The sequence below is a fragment of the Melanerpes formicivorus genome, unplaced genomic scaffold (genome assembly GCF_026170545.1).
Source record: "Melanerpes formicivorus ecotype bairdi unplaced genomic scaffold, bMelFor1.0.p_v2 SCAF_11, whole genome shotgun sequence".
NCBI lineage: Eukaryota > Metazoa > Chordata > Aves > Piciformes > Picidae > Melanerpes > Melanerpes formicivorus.
In genome coordinates this window covers 22,221,269-22,237,090 of record NW_027142363.1, presented here as the reverse complement: position 1 = coordinate 22,237,090, position 15,822 = coordinate 22,221,269, and positions in this window count along the sequence as shown.

Below are 15,822 nucleotides of genomic sequence, written 5' to 3'. Positions count from 1 at the left end.
AATTTTGTTATGAATTATGCTTAAAGGCCTAACTGGAACCACTACACTACTTCATAAGATAAAGCCCTGGCCTTCTGTCCTGGTTTCACTGAGAGAGAATCACAGGCAGGCAATGGTGTGCAGACCTTTAGCAGTTTTAAGTCAGCCAGAGAAGCTGACCCAAGCTGGCTATACTAAAGATGTGTCCCATATCATAAATGTTACACTCATTATAAAGGAGGAACTTTATTATTGATGCTAGGGGACCTCCTGCCTGGGCTCCTCCTGCTTTCCCTTTCATTATGGCCACCATACATTCTCTGGGCTGAGTAGAACTTTGTACACTTTATATTTGCATTAGTACATTTGACTTTTTCATTAAATCTGTTTTCATTTCAACCCATGGGTGTCCTCTTCTTGATTCCCCTTCTGTGCTAGGGAGGCATCATTACGTAAAAGAGTAAAAGCTACAGTTTAACCACCAACATGGATATAAATATAGATACTATGACAAAACACATAAAGAATAGAAGAAAAGCCAATTTAACCAGTACAAGGATTTTCTTTAATTCTAATGATGAACTCCTTAAAATTTCAGTTAGCTCCATGACTTCAGGGCTCTGTAAAGTTAGCCTTCACAGAATCATGGATGATTTGAGTTGGAAGGGACCTTAAAGATCATGTGGTTCCAACTCCCCCTGTAATGAGCAGGGACACCTTCCACTAGACCAAGATGCTCAAGGCCCCATCCAAAATGCCCTTGAACACATCCAGGGAGGGGGTGCACTCAGTTTCCCGCGGCAACTTGTTCTAGTGTCTCACCACCCTCACTGTAAAGAATTTCTTCCTACGATCCAGTGTAAATCTACCCTTTTCCAATTTAAAGCTATCCCTCTTTGTCCTATCTCTACAAGCCCTTGTAAAAAGTCCCTCTCCAGCTTTCTTATAGGCCTCCTTCAGCTGCTGGAAGGCTGCTAAAGGTCTACTGGAAGGCTGCTAAAGGTCTCCCTGGAGCCTACTTTGATTAGCAAGAGTGCTTAGCTGCCTAACTTTAATTTTCATAAGATAAATTGTGCAAATACCTTTAAAAGGCTTTACTTGGGCACTAAAGTTCAGCCAACAGTCTCAATTTTGCCTGCTCTGAAACATTAACAGAAGTTCTACTGATTGTGGCAGTGGAAAATCAAACCCTTACTGTATTTGTGTCATGAAAGAGGACAACTGGTATCCTATATGAGCAGAGCTTCAGTCTGAAGTAGCAATGATCTACAAAGTATGCAATCTATCTAGAAAGCTCACCTAAAGTGCGTTCTGCTTTGGGGAACCAAGGAAAATATCTTGATGTACCAAGTGAAACATTAAGCAGTCTGTATGCCAGTTCTAAATGGCCACAAATATCTCATAATTGTTCAGCCTAAAAAGTTGAAGTTTCTAGTTTAAAATAGAAGAGACTTCCTCTGTGACTCCCCTGAGGTAAGGACCCACTATTAAAATACAAAAGGTTAGGTTCTAATGATGTGGGGTTTTTTGAAATACAATAGCATAGGAATCTGTTACTTCATTTACATTTTACTGTGCTTTCATGTGCTTCTCTCTGCTTTTCACAAAAGGAAAATTAAAACACAGCTGAACTGTTGCCAATGTATATCAAGTAGTGCACATTAGGGTCATTTCCAGCTTTTTCACACTTCAATCTATCCAGTCATATAAGGGAAATGGTTGCTGGATCAGTGTTTGCAGAAATAACTTTGAGGACAGTTATAGCTGAAAAAAAAACCCCAAGAAAAATAGAAGTTGCTACTACAAATGCTGATAAGAGCAGTCAGTAGTTGAAATGCCTTATTATTAATACCCTAGGTTTGAGTTGTGCAGTTGTTATCAAGATAACCAGACATTGTTAATAAAAATGAAACTTACAGTACCATCATCCAGGGAACCATTCATATAATAGAAAGATTGACTTTAATCTAATCATTGAACACATGGAAAACATACAGACTGTTTCATAACTCTGAGTTATTTGAATGCTTTATTCCCAGATGGTATTCATACATTCAGGTTCTTCATTCCTTCCAAGGTGAAAACCAAAGGTAAACATAGAAAAAACTCAGTTGTTTGCTCGTTTTGAGACCATGTTGAATACTTAAAATATAATCTCTTCAAATCATGAACCATTTCCCCTTACAAAAAGTCAACCTGTATTCAGAAGTAATCTCTTTTTCTTTCAGGAAAACTAGGCTGTCTTCCCCAGTTTATTCAAGAGTGCAAATCAAGTCAGTGATTTTGCAGTATCAACCCTATGGAAAGAAAGTAGGCAAAAAAAACCTTTATAAGAAGGTTTCCTAATCTGCTTTCTGCTTTCATAATTTCCTTGTATTCATGCCAGTTTACCCATCCTTACTTCCACCCTTTGTGAGTTCCCTTGTGTTTGATTTTGACCAGGAATTCCTTCTTCATCCATACAGGCTTCCTGGCATTTTTGCCTGATTTCCTCTTTTTAGGAATGCCTTGCCTTTGAGTTTGGAGGAGGTGATCCTTGAAAGTCAACTAGTTTTGTGGGCTCCCAATCCTTCCAAGGCTTTGTTCCATGGTACTTTACCAAGGAGGTTCCTGAAGAGGCCAAAGCCAGGTCTTCTGAATTTGGTTGTTTGAAGCTTGCTAAGCGCCCTTTTCTTCACTGCCCTAAGGATCTTAAGCTCCACCATGTCATGGCCAAGGCTGCCTATGAGCTTCACATTCCTCATCAGCCCTTCTCTGTTGGTGAGAACAACAAATAAATAATTAAATAAAACAATTGAAAAATAGTTAAATAAAATATAATTGCTTTTAATGTTTTTAGTGGTGGTTTTTGTTTTGTTTTGTTGTTTTTATTTGTTTTCTTTTTTTTAATCAGAGTCCACAATGGATGCTAAAGATTTTCTCCAGTACAAAAATTCTACAGTGTGTCACAATACTTGAGTCAAAACCTAAGAACTGACAATTTGTCACATCTTCATTTCATATACCTTTTGCTTTTGTAGAGACAGAACATTTCTTATAGTTATTTCACAATATCTCAAGGATTCAAACAAACAAACAAACCAAAAAGGGTGCTTTATGAGGTACCACATTTCATTTGGACTTTCAAACCAACACATTCACTGGGCCACACAGAATTTCCCCAGTATTTGGCACACAAAGTATTGTCAGCATGCTTGTAGGGAGGGGAGTATAATGCAAGTTATTTATGTTTGTAACAAATGATGCATTTATTATTTCCTAACAATATAATATAAATAAAATGTATGGAATTTTCCATCAGACTTTTCCATTTGGAGAGACTTTCAACAACAACCAAAAGAATTATGTAGTTACACAATATGTGCATATTAAATTAAAAAATACGTGTGTAATATACTAAAGGTTATTTTAAATCTCAAAGAAAACTACATTAAGATTTGGAGTTAGTTTCACAGAATTCTCAGGGTTGGAAGAAATATCAAGGGTCATCTAGCTCCCACATCCCTGCCATGCGGAGGGACATCCTCCATTAGATCAGGTTACCCAGAGCCAAATCCAGCCACCCTTATGGTGAAGAACTTCTTCCCAATGTCTAATCTAAATCTCCCCTCCTCTAGCTTGGATCCCCTCCCCCTAGTCCTATCACTACCTGACACCCTAAAGAGTCCTTTCCAAGCTTTCTTGTAGGCCCCCTTCAGATACTGGAAGGCCACAATGAGGTCTCCTTGGCGCCTTCCCCAAACTGAACAACCCCAACTCTCAGCCTGTCCTCATGCGAGAGGTGCTTCAGCCCTCTGATCATCCTCGTGGCCCTTCTCTGGTTTGAATTTTCTCAATAAAAATATATCCATGAGTAGACAAAACAAATCATGAAATAGATAGTGATATAATTTTCACTCCACAGAAGTTCTAATTTCATCTTGTACTTTAAATATGGCATATATCTGGATTTGTGCTCAGGCTTCTCTCTTTGAACAGCTTCAAGAGTACTGTAAAAAAACACATACCCCACTGAGATAATGAGATTAATCATGGTGGTAAATAGAAACTTCTGTTTCTTAGTCAAAGACTTGAATGACAACAATTATATGCTATGTTGTTTTGCATACTCCATTGCTTTCATAAGTGAAGGTAATTGTATGACTTTATGAAGAAAAATGTCACATGTAGATAATCATCTTGCACTGTACATCTCGAGGAAGCAACCTTGTCCAATGTACATTCTTCTGGTTTCATATTAAAATAACAGGACCGATTTTATGTGAGTGTGGTAGTTTTAGGCTATGCCTTTAAAATTTTGTTACAGATTTCAAGCAGAAAATAGAAAAATATAAATAAATCATTATTGGGTGTGAAAAAGAAAATAAAGATAATTCTAAACTATTCCATTGGAGAAATATCTGCTATAAGATTGGCTGTACCAAACCAATCTCTCTTCTTCTGATCTCTTCTCTGTTCACTTCGTGCTCTGAAGGGATTACTAATCTGCTTCTGCTTGACCTTGGTTGCATTGTTTTTGTGAAGCCTAACTGCTAGTTTCTCTCTGCTCTTTTCTCCCTTTTGGACAGGGGGTGGGGGGGCAGAGAGACAGCTTCCCTGGTCTCTGACCAGGTGGGTTCTCATGTTGTTTGTTAATTGTAAATATCTGTAAAATATTGTAAATCCTGTATATTTTGTACATATTCATTGCATTCCATTGTAGATTGTAGTTTTGCCTGTGAATACAGCTTTCATTTGCTTCCAACTGAGCTGGTCTGGCAAAGTTAATGTTGAGGGGCAATTTCAACCCACCACAGTGAGTTTGGTGAGTTGTTAGTCACTTGGCAAGATATACTCTTGATAGAGGCTACACTGATGAAAGAAACTATTAAATAGTTAAGAATGTGGGAAGTCTGGAATAATGAGCAGCAAGTTAAGATTTTTGTTGACAAGTTATGCTCAGCATAGCTACATGTATGAGAATTCTTGAGTTCAGATCTTGCTGTCTGCCTCAGAAACTTTGGCAGATGTTATGAGTGGATTTGCGATTTTGGGCAAAAATTTCCATGACAGAACAATTTTCTTCTGATTCACAGGAGAAACATTTCAACTATTTTCAAATGGGCGTCTCAAAACATTAAATTGCAGCAAATGTCAAAATGTTTTATTTCAACATTTTTCACTCTCAAAATTGGAATATTGCAGTAAAATTTTGGAGGAATTTGGCTTTTTTTTTTTTTCTTGAATGTCATGAAATATTCCAAGACTTTGACTCTTCAGTTGGCATCCAGAAATAAAAGGGTGAAGTCTTAGCAAGTCTTGATTAATTTCCACTAAGTCTAGCTATAAATGAGATTTTTAGGTCTTGTTTTACAGCAATAGAGCCAAATAATGGAAGAGAGAGTTAATTACAGAGGTATAGGTCTGCAAGTGTGAATACAACTTTCAGCTGGACTGAGATCAGAACTGTTGAATATCAGAAGGTGTTAGTGGAATACAAAAAAATTAATTCAGAATCTAAGTTTCCACCTTTAAATTATATTCCTTGTAGCCCAACTAAGCTACACCAAAAAATCTTCAGAACTGATAGTCTACTTCCATAGTACAAACCAAATAAAAAATGTGAAGGTTTTGTGTTTTGGTGTTGGTTTGTTGGGTTTTTTTTTAATCTGAGTTTTTTTTTAATCTGAGTTTTTCTTTAGAAAAACCTTATTCATGACTTTAAGGGAATGACTCACAGTTCCTGAATCCTTTGAGACAGATATTATCAGAGTTTCTAGACAGTTGGCTCAATAACGTTCTTGAATAAAAGGCTGAGTGTAATGTTCTACTTTTGATTTCTTGTATTGTTGTAGTACACCAGGGTAAAAAAAAAAAAAGTTTGAATTAATATCTTGCTTACTTGCTGGTATACAAACTATAGAGAAGTGGACTGAGAAATTAGGATAGCAGCAATTTATGCATTGATAATTTATGTATGGTTTTGGTTTACAGAATTCTTTTTTGATTCAATAAAAAATGCATAGTTGCCATAGAAACTGCTACAACGTAGGATCTGGATTACTGTGAAGAGGCAGGACAATTCCATAAACAAATAAACACAGAAGACACATAAATCAAAGGGTAATTAATGTAATGCCTGTTCTTAGGACAATGGAACTTGAGCTTCCCGCTCTTGTAGAAGGTGGAGAGTGTTAAGACCACAGGCTTGATCTTTGCACAGGCATCCTTAAATGCGATATTCAGAGGCATAATGAAGTTCTTTCCCAGTACCGGTGACTGCACTTTTGAATTACTGTTCAACAGCTTGGTTTTAAGCACAAAAAGATCCCCAAACAAGCCTTATTATTCTCTAGGCACTTACTAAAACTTCGAGCTTCTTTCTGAACCTGCAGCTTAAAATAAGAAGACGACTCTGAAATCATTAGCACTTCATTAAATCTACAGGAGAGAAGAAAACTGTGTTAAGTGTATGCATAGGACAGGAGGGACAAATGAGTTTTATTTTATCTACTACTCTCATTTTCCAGTTCTTTTTATATCTTGCTTGCCTATTTCTGACTCTTTTTGAAAATTCTTGGGTTTTCATTCCAAATTAAAAATAATTGCAGTTCTCCCCCAACATGCACACACCCCTCCATCTACTTCATAATCAAGTCTATTAAAATCTATCTCTGTTGCTATGTGAATTCTGTATGCTTCTACTTTTCTCTGCTTTTCTTTTTGTGCTGATTGATTTGCACATTGTAAAATGGAACTTTCAGAAGAAAATACTTGGTATTTAATAAGAATCCTGGGACCAGTTTAAAAATACGATCAGTCCTGAGCAATGTAGTGAGGTTTTAGCCATATTTTTTTTTAAAACCTTTTTATTTTGAATGGTTTGGATCATAAGGGACCTTTAAAGGTTGTCTAATTCAACCTCCCTGCTATAAGCAGGGACAACTTCTACTAGACAGAATTGCTCATAATCCCATCCAACCTGGCCTTAAGGAATGGAGGATCCACAGCTTCCATGGGCAACCTGTGAGGATCCACAACTTCCCTGGGCAACCTGTTCCAGTGTTTCACCATCCTCATTGTAAAAGTATTTCTTCATTTTATCTTATTTAAATCTATATTCTTTCTGTTTAAAACCATTGTCCCCACATTTAATCACTGCAATCCCCATCTTTACTGTAGGCCCACTTTAAACACAGGCTGCTATAAGGTCTCCCTGGAACTCTCCTCCAGGCTGACAATCCCAAATCTCTTAGTCTTTCTTATAGGAGAAGTGTTCCAGCCCTCTGATCATTTTAATGACCCTCTCCTAGACCTGCTCCAAAAGGTCCATGCCTTTCTTACAGTGAGGACTCCACAGTCAAACACAGCACTCCAGGTGGGATTTAACAGGAGTGGAGTAGAGGTGGAAAAACACCTCCCTTGATCTGCTGTCCATACTTCTTTTGAATCAATCCAGGATGCAATTGGTTCTCCAAGCTGCAAGCAGACATTGCTGTTTCATATTGTTTTTCATCCACCAGTACCCTCAATTCCTTCTCTGAAGGGTTGCTCTCCCATCATTCTCCAACCTTTATTGACACTAAAGATTGCTTTGACTCAGATACAGGACCTTGCACTTGACCTTGTTGAACTCCATGAAGTTTGCATTTTATTATGACGGCTTCATTTTAAAATGAAAATAGTTTAAAATTTTCCCAATTACATATTTAGTCACAAGCACTTTTTGTCTTAATTAGATATTGTACTTTCAGAATTAAAAAATTGGGCTTTTTTTTTCCTGAAAAAAAAAAAAATCAGCAGCATTAATACTCATTTTCCAACAAAAAAAAGAATATTTTGTGGAAATTTTTTTCTTCACTCAAATCCTTGGCAATAAAATTCATAGAAAAGGGTTCCAAGGGTTCCAAGATCCCCAGAATGTCCTATTTACACTTTTCCTATTATTCATCTACATGATTCAGTTTTACCAGGGGACAGCAGAAGCAGTAAAGAAAAGCCAACAAATTTAATATTGTGAATTTCCTACGCTGACAGAATTTTTGAGCAGGGTATAACCAGGCTGTTAGTTCAGATGCTGATGACATCCTGCAGTTCTACATCATCTTACCACTCTGCACACCAGGGATCAGCTCTGCAGAATTTCACTGCTTCTCATTTCCCCTCCTGCTGCTGGAGGTTGGTACCAAGGACAGATCTCCCTAAGCTGTTTCTGAAATGGTAGTTTGACTGTTTCCCTTGTCTGTGTCAGTTTCACAGTCTAGGTTAGGACAACCATATGCAGAGACATGCTGATGGAGGCAGAAATAGACACTTGATGACATAAGGCAACAATAGTTAACCTCATGATCTTCAACCACCAGAACAGTACAAATAGTACCTTACGTGCTGTCTGTGATCCATTGAGGAATGAAAGAGCGCACCAAGTCCTACAGGAAGAAGGGAAAGAACATCTGTGAGTTTCATTTTGTCTTTGGAAGGTCATCGTATTTTAATTGCTTGGCAAAAGCTGTGTTTTCTCTTACATGAAAAATAATTTGTTCCTCTTCATTGTCTAATAAAATATATACTCTGCCTTACATTTATAGGTGTCCAAACACATAGATTACTGAAGGAGCAAGCACCATGTAATCTAATTATTATTTTATAGTATTGATACCTCAAAACATGTTTACCCACTGACTGTACTGCAATTAAATGTCCAAATTTAATAAATTACACCAGGTCCTCTGAAACCACCATCTAATTAATGTCAAATCTCTGCTATAATTAAATTCTATATACCTGATTGAGAAAAAGACTAAATAAATATCTGAATTCCTTTTGCTACTAAATTAAATAGTTTGCATGGAAAAACAAGACAAAACAACATAAAACCCCAAGACTCTGAACCTGCAGTAACTAGAAATTTACTGTAGCTCTGTCAGTGGATGGGAAAGTCTCAGTAAACAACACAATCACTTAAAATTATGTGAGGTACCACTTCACAAAGGCCAAGCTATGGAACAGAGACCACTTGAATTATGACTTAGTTTCTCTGCTGATGTAAAGCGATACAGCCCTACTGACTGTGAAGAAAAGAATCAGCTCTTCAAAGTGGAAGCTTTTAATGGAAGCTATTGGTTTAAAAAATGTTGACTGAATAATATTTTTAGCTAAGTAGGAGAAGAAAGTTTTGGAATATATCTGATGCAGGAATTTTCCCCTAAAATGTGGTTTTGGTCCAAAAATTACAACTTGTCAAAACATATAGGTCAGTGCTTCAGATGTTTTGGTGACTGCAGTGTAGTGTACAGCTCATGCTAAGCTAGCCAGATCTACTATTAACACCAGACTAGTAACAACGTAAAACTCCACATAACCTCCTGTGTCTGCAGCATGGATGAACCCTAATGTCCTATCCCTCATACTCAAATACAACAGTGCGCTCAAGTATCTCCAATCACACATAGTTCACATTCTCTAGCCAGGGAGATTTTACACCTCCTTCTAATTCTTTCTTTCTTTCTTTCTTTCTTTCTTTTTTATTTTTTTTTTATACTGTGCACTACAACATGCATGACCAAGAGAAAGAAGCTCTGATTTGTTTTAAACTGATATTCTTACTCTCCAAGGAAGCTGTAGGCAGTATTGCCTTACAGTTCTCCTGCTCACTTGTGCTTCTCAGATTGGAGGTTAATGATAGGATAAAAACATAAATGGATAGGATAAAGACATAAGTGTGTAGAATAAAGTCACAAGACTTCGAGTAAATTTGATATAGAACTTTTGTGATAGCCATGCCAATGTAGATTGTAGCCTAATGGTCTAAAATGCGAAATGACTTGAAGCTAAGAACAGCCCAGAGGTGGCCATGTGTTTCAGAACAATCTGTCATCGTGTCTCTGTTTTGTTCACAATGCCCTCACTGTTGAAAAACAGGGCTCCCTCTAATTCCCTGGGGAAAGTGAGGGGAGGAGCATCTTCAAGGCAGACTTAGAATCATCAAATCATCAAATCATTGAATCATAGTATCATAGAAACATAGAATCATAGCATGGTCCAGGCAGGAAGGGACCTCCAAACATCACCTAGACCAACCCCCCACAGTCAGCAGGGACATCCTCAACTAGATCAGGTTGCCCAGGGCCTCACTGAGCCACACTTTGAATATCTCCAGGGAAGGGGCCTCAACCACCTCCCTGGGCAACCTGTTCTAGTGTTCTACCACCTTCATAGTGAAGAACTTCCTGATATCCAATCTAGTTTGAAGCCATTGGCCCTTGTCCTGTCACCTCAGGCCCCCCTCGGCTACTGGAAGGCTGCTATTAGGTCTCCCCAGGGCCTTCTCTTCTCCAGGCTGAACACCCCCAGTTCTCTCAGCCTGTCCTCATAGCAGAGGTGCTCCAAACCCCTGATCATTTTTGTGGCCCCCCTCTGGACCCTCTCCATCAGGTCCATGTCCTTCCTATATCTTATGCTTGATTACTTTCCTATCAATCTATACATAAGTTTGTGGCAATATATTAGCAAATGTCTGAAACCTAGTTCATGGCTCAGAAGTAAAAAAAAATATGCAGATCTAGATGGTTATAGTTACATTTAGAAGAATCAAAATTTGCCTGTCATTTTGCTTTATTCATGCATGCAAGGATTTGTGTTTTCTTATTTTTGCATGCCATGATGTGGTAAGAGGGCAAATTATGATGGGGAATAAGGAGAGAAAGATATTGTAAGTAAAATATAATAAATAGATAAATAAGTAAAAAATACTGGCTTAGGCCAGTAATCTCATCATAGCAATGTGTAAAACCACAATGCTTATCAAAAGGCTGTCATATACAATGGCATGGAGACCAAATTCCTCTCCTGACATTTTTTTTAATGCTCATCTTTCTAGCAGCAAAAAAACCACACAAAGACTGAAGACTACCTCACAGACACTGAAAATTTTGATAGATTTATAGTCAAATCATGTCAAATAAGAGAAGATTTTCCCAGAGCATTTGTAAGTGAAAGAAGGCTAGGAGCTTCATGAAAGTACAAAGTATGCTATTCAAAAACAAACAAACAAAAAATCTATATATAAAAAGAAAAAGTTCTGAAGAAAAAACCCAACCCTGCTTTGGGATCACTATTACAGTTGTTCCTATGGTAACCAGTTATTTGTGCTGCATGCATCATCATATATATTTCAGGAACTAGAGTGCTGGAAAAAGGAGAGGTAGAAAGAGCGTGTGCTACACTAAATTAATTCCCAAGACAAGCCCATATTAAAATACTTGACCCTTTGGGTAAAAAAGCAAAATCTCTTCTCAGTTTCACTCACTTGACACTTGTGTGTTCCTCAGAATGGGGGCTATGAAAAAATGGCATACATTTACTCATCTACTTCTCATTTTGTTCTGAATCATATCTCTAATTCATTGCTAAAGAGCAATTTCAGTCTCGTCTGAGCTGCACAACTGAAAGGCTGAAGTGAAGTTGTGCTTGGTTGGTTTCAAGACCATGTAGCTCCACATGGCTGCAGGCAGTGGCAAAACACTGATGGTCATTGGAAGCAGCTGGTTATTACCCAAAAAAAAAAAGGCAGAGATGCACCCAGAGAGTAGAGTGAGTTACACTACAGTAAGTAATATGTGAGAAAAGACCCCTCAGCTTCTACAACATTCATCGTTCTGGGATAGGTAAAATATATTCCCCTCCAAACATTCCTTTGCTAATGCAATTGAGCTTTGGTGTGAGGTCTCCAAGTGCTGAACTGTCTAGTGATGTGCAGGTTTCAGCTGCATCCGAGAACCAAGACTGAATAAACAGAGCTGGCAGCTACTAAAACACACTTTCCACTGTAATCTGAAAGCATCAAATCCTGTAACAGTGAGAGAATTGAGCTTGAAACATTTCAAAGCTGAGTATACCATTGCAAAGAAATGCTGTTATTTACATTTTCCAAGTTATGCTACAAAGGACAAAAAAAAAGACCAAATCCACAAAGACTTTTAAGTGCCCTATCCCCATTTATGTGCAACACAATTTCAACTCCAATCAAAGGAAAATCAGACTCCCAAACAGATTTTAGACTCATAAATATCTCTGCACATCTGTTTTAAGTATGTAAACCAGCAATTGAATGGAATTTAGTAGACTATTGTTCAAAAGTATGTGCTGAAACTTTAAATTTCTCTTAATGCTTTGAGTTTTGCCTCTGTGCCTGTGCATAAGTAATGAAAAAAAGCCAAACTATATTTCCTGTGTGAGCATGTTGTGAGTTTGAAAACTTGTCATTTTCCTGCTGAAGTATCTTGAGAACCCCATCCTGGTAAGCTGTGAGACTGCTGAATGTATTTAGGGCCTCTTATCAAATGCAGCTGTGACTGCTCTTTTTTTTGTTCTTTATCTGAAAAGGTGTCATAGTGCCACTGTCTATCTTTTACGTAATACCTTAAGGAATTTGTCTAGGAGTAGGAGTTCAGTTCAATCAAAAAAAACCTAACAGGGATCCAGCCCACATATCTCTCAAAAGCACCCTATCATCAATGTATAGGCCATACTGAAGTTCTCCAAGCTATGCTGCTGTGCAAGCACAGATCTGATGTTAGAGAGTATACAGAGATAAATATAAAGTGTGACTTTTCACTGCCTTCTCTGTGAGAAGGAATTTCTGGCCCTTTTTTCTATAGCTCTATCTATATTTAAATTATTCCATCTCTGAGTAAAACACAGCCCTGTGAGCAGAAACTGCAGTTAACAATTGCCCCCTGACAGCTGAATGCCTTCAGTGCTAGACTAATAAATCATGGTCTTTTCTGTCTTTCCTTTTCCAATCAGTCTGGAATTATTTTTGGCACAATGTTATGGGATCAGATCTACAGGGGAACACATGCCCCTCTGCATTCCAACAGGTCAATGTGTAGCCAAAGTATTTTTGGCATTTGGTAAGAAGTGAAGCATCCCCAGTTTAAGAAGGAGAGGGATATGCTGGAGAGGGTCCAGCAGAGGGCTACAAGGATGATTAGGGGACTGGAGTACTGCCTGATGAGGAGAGGCTGAGAGACCTGAGGATTTTTAGTCTGGAAAAGACAAGATTTAGAGAGGATTTAATAAATGTTTATAAATATCTGAGGGCTGGGTTTCAGGTGGGAGGGGACAGGCTCTGCTCGCTTGCTCCCTGTGATAGGACAAGGAGCAATGGATGTAAGCTGCAGTACAGGAGGTTCCACCTCAGCACAAGGGGGAACTTCTTTACTGTAAGGGTCACAGAACACTGGAACAGGCTCCCCTGAGAGGTTGTGGAGTCTTCTTCTGTTGAGACTTTCAAGGCCCACCTGGATGCATTCCTGTGTGATCTGTGCTAGATTGTATGGTCCTGCTGTGGCAGGGGGGTTGGACTTGATGATCTCTTTGGGTCCCTTCCAACCCCTGACATCCTGTGATCATCTTGAGCAAGAAAAAAAAAGTAAATATTTGTCTCACTTCTCTGGAGTGTAGGGAACTGATTTATCTCTTCCCTACTCTGCCCACCTACTCCATCAAAACCACTGTGGTTGGAGACATGAAATGTGATGCTAAGGAACTGATAGAGGGCTTGTAGTTAGAAGGGTAGGCTGAGGTAGCAGTACAATAGAAAGGTGAGGGCATAGAAAAGCACAAGTTTAGGATCCTGATTTGGGAGAGTGAGACGTGTAATTTGAAAAAGATACAAAGATGAGCCTCATCTGTGCTTGCATGTGATTTGGCATGTAGTTAAAGCTCCTGCTCCCTTATCCATTTTTCCACTAATTGCTACTGCCATTGGACATACCTGTAACTACTACTACATCACAGTTGTTATGAAGGGTTACATCAGACTGTCTTGAATTTAAAAGCTTAGGCCCTTATTGTGCCTCATGGGCAGGAGCACCACTGTTTCTGCTCTACTTGGTGTCTTAAAAACAGCATTCTGGCAATAGTTTCTGCTATTCCAGATTTGAAAGAGTGTGTTATCTTTTTGGAAGTGGGAATGCTCCTCAAGTTATGGAAAAATAAGGAAAAAAAATTGAGAGGTTTATAGCTAAAGATTGTTAGGATTTGTCAAAGAGAAATCTGAATATTTTTGTAAAGTTGCTTCTGATATTTCTAGTCCACTGCAACAGAAAAGTGTCTAAGCTTATGTTGGAAAAAGAGGAGTAAAGTGATTGCAACTGGTAGCTCTACAGAAGTCACTCCATTTGAAGAAAAGTATCCTTTTTCATGTCTAAATTAGACTGTATATTCAACTGTTGGGTGTTTTTTGTTTTATTTTTTTGTCTCCATATTACACTGAATCACAGAATCACAGATTGTTAGGGGTTGAAAGGGACCTCCAGAGATCATCACATCCAACCTCTGTGCCAAGGCAGGATCACCTAGGGCAGGCCACACAGGAATGCATTCACTTTTGAGTCTCCAGAGGAGACTCCACAACCTCTCTGGGCAGCCTGTTCCAAGGCTCCATCACCCTCACCATAAAGAAGTGTCTCTTCACGTTGAGATGGAACCTCCTATAGACTTTCACAAATCCTTTGAATGTTAGTGTGCTGAAATACCACATCACAAAGGTGATTTGCCTCTGTAGCTCTTTTGAAAATCAGCAGCCTTTGGATCAAGACTTAAAAATATCACCTCACCTCTCCAGCTAAATAAGTTACACATAAAAGTACCTATAAATAGAAACATGTTTATAAGCTCCATTTTTACACACACACACACACACACCCGTGTGTGTGTGTATATATATATATGAAGATAATAACATGATTACAGCCATCCTGCAGGTAAGAGGGAAAAAGTAAGTTACAGGATGATGCACTTTTCTCAGCATAGGCTTACTTGGAAAACAAAAATTGATGCAGAAGTAGAGAATAGTTTTCATCTTCAAAATTACTTTACTGTGTCAGTCTAACCAAACTCAGATGTTGTTTTACTTTGGCAGTTCTAACAAGTAGCACACCTACATAAACCAAGGTTAATCATCTACTTAAGCTATTACAATTTATGTTCCTTCAAAAAATAACAAAATTTACCAGGTACTAAAAATCCATCAAGCAATTTGTTTCCAATCACATTTTAATAACTCAAAATCTAGATGAATTCACTTAAAATACACAAACTCTGTTTTTATACGTTTACAAGCAAGAGCACTGTAAAATCTTCACCACAATGCTATAGGTAACCCTGAAGCAGTGTGTGGGTAGTGTGAGGAAGCAACTGCACAGTGCTTGAAGGTTGAAGCATGTTTTGTTTGTTGTTTGGAAAAGAGAGGACTGAGGGGAGACCTCATCACTGTCTGCAAGTACCTGGAAGGATGTTGTAGAGAGGCTGGCGCTGGTCTCTTCTCACAGGTAATTAGTGATAGAACAAGAAGGAATGGCCTCAAGCTATGACTGAATAGGTGTAGACTGGACCGTAGGAAATTTTTTTTTCACAGCAAGAGTGGTCAGGCATTGGAATGTGCTGCCCAGGGAGGTGGTTGAGTCACCAACCCTGGATGTGTTTACAGGTTGTTTGGATGTGGTGCTTGAGATTATGGTTTAAGGGTGAGTCTTGTAGAGAAGGGTTATTGGTTGGACTTGGTGATCCTGAGGGTCTTTTCCAACCTGAATGTTTCTGTGATTTCTATGATTTTTTGGGATTTCACTTAAATACCAATTTAGCTTTATAACTTAAATAAGCTTTGAAAATGTCCTGTTGTTTGCTTTGATATGTAATGGGGTTTAAGCTATTTTTGCAAATTGTTCCCTTTCTCACTCCCATGTTGTGATTTACAGTTCACCCACCAGCTCAACTGCTGCTTTGTTTACACCTCATGAAATTGTTTTCGGTGCCTTCTCTGTTCATGAAGTCATCTGTCTTTTCCCCACTGACTTG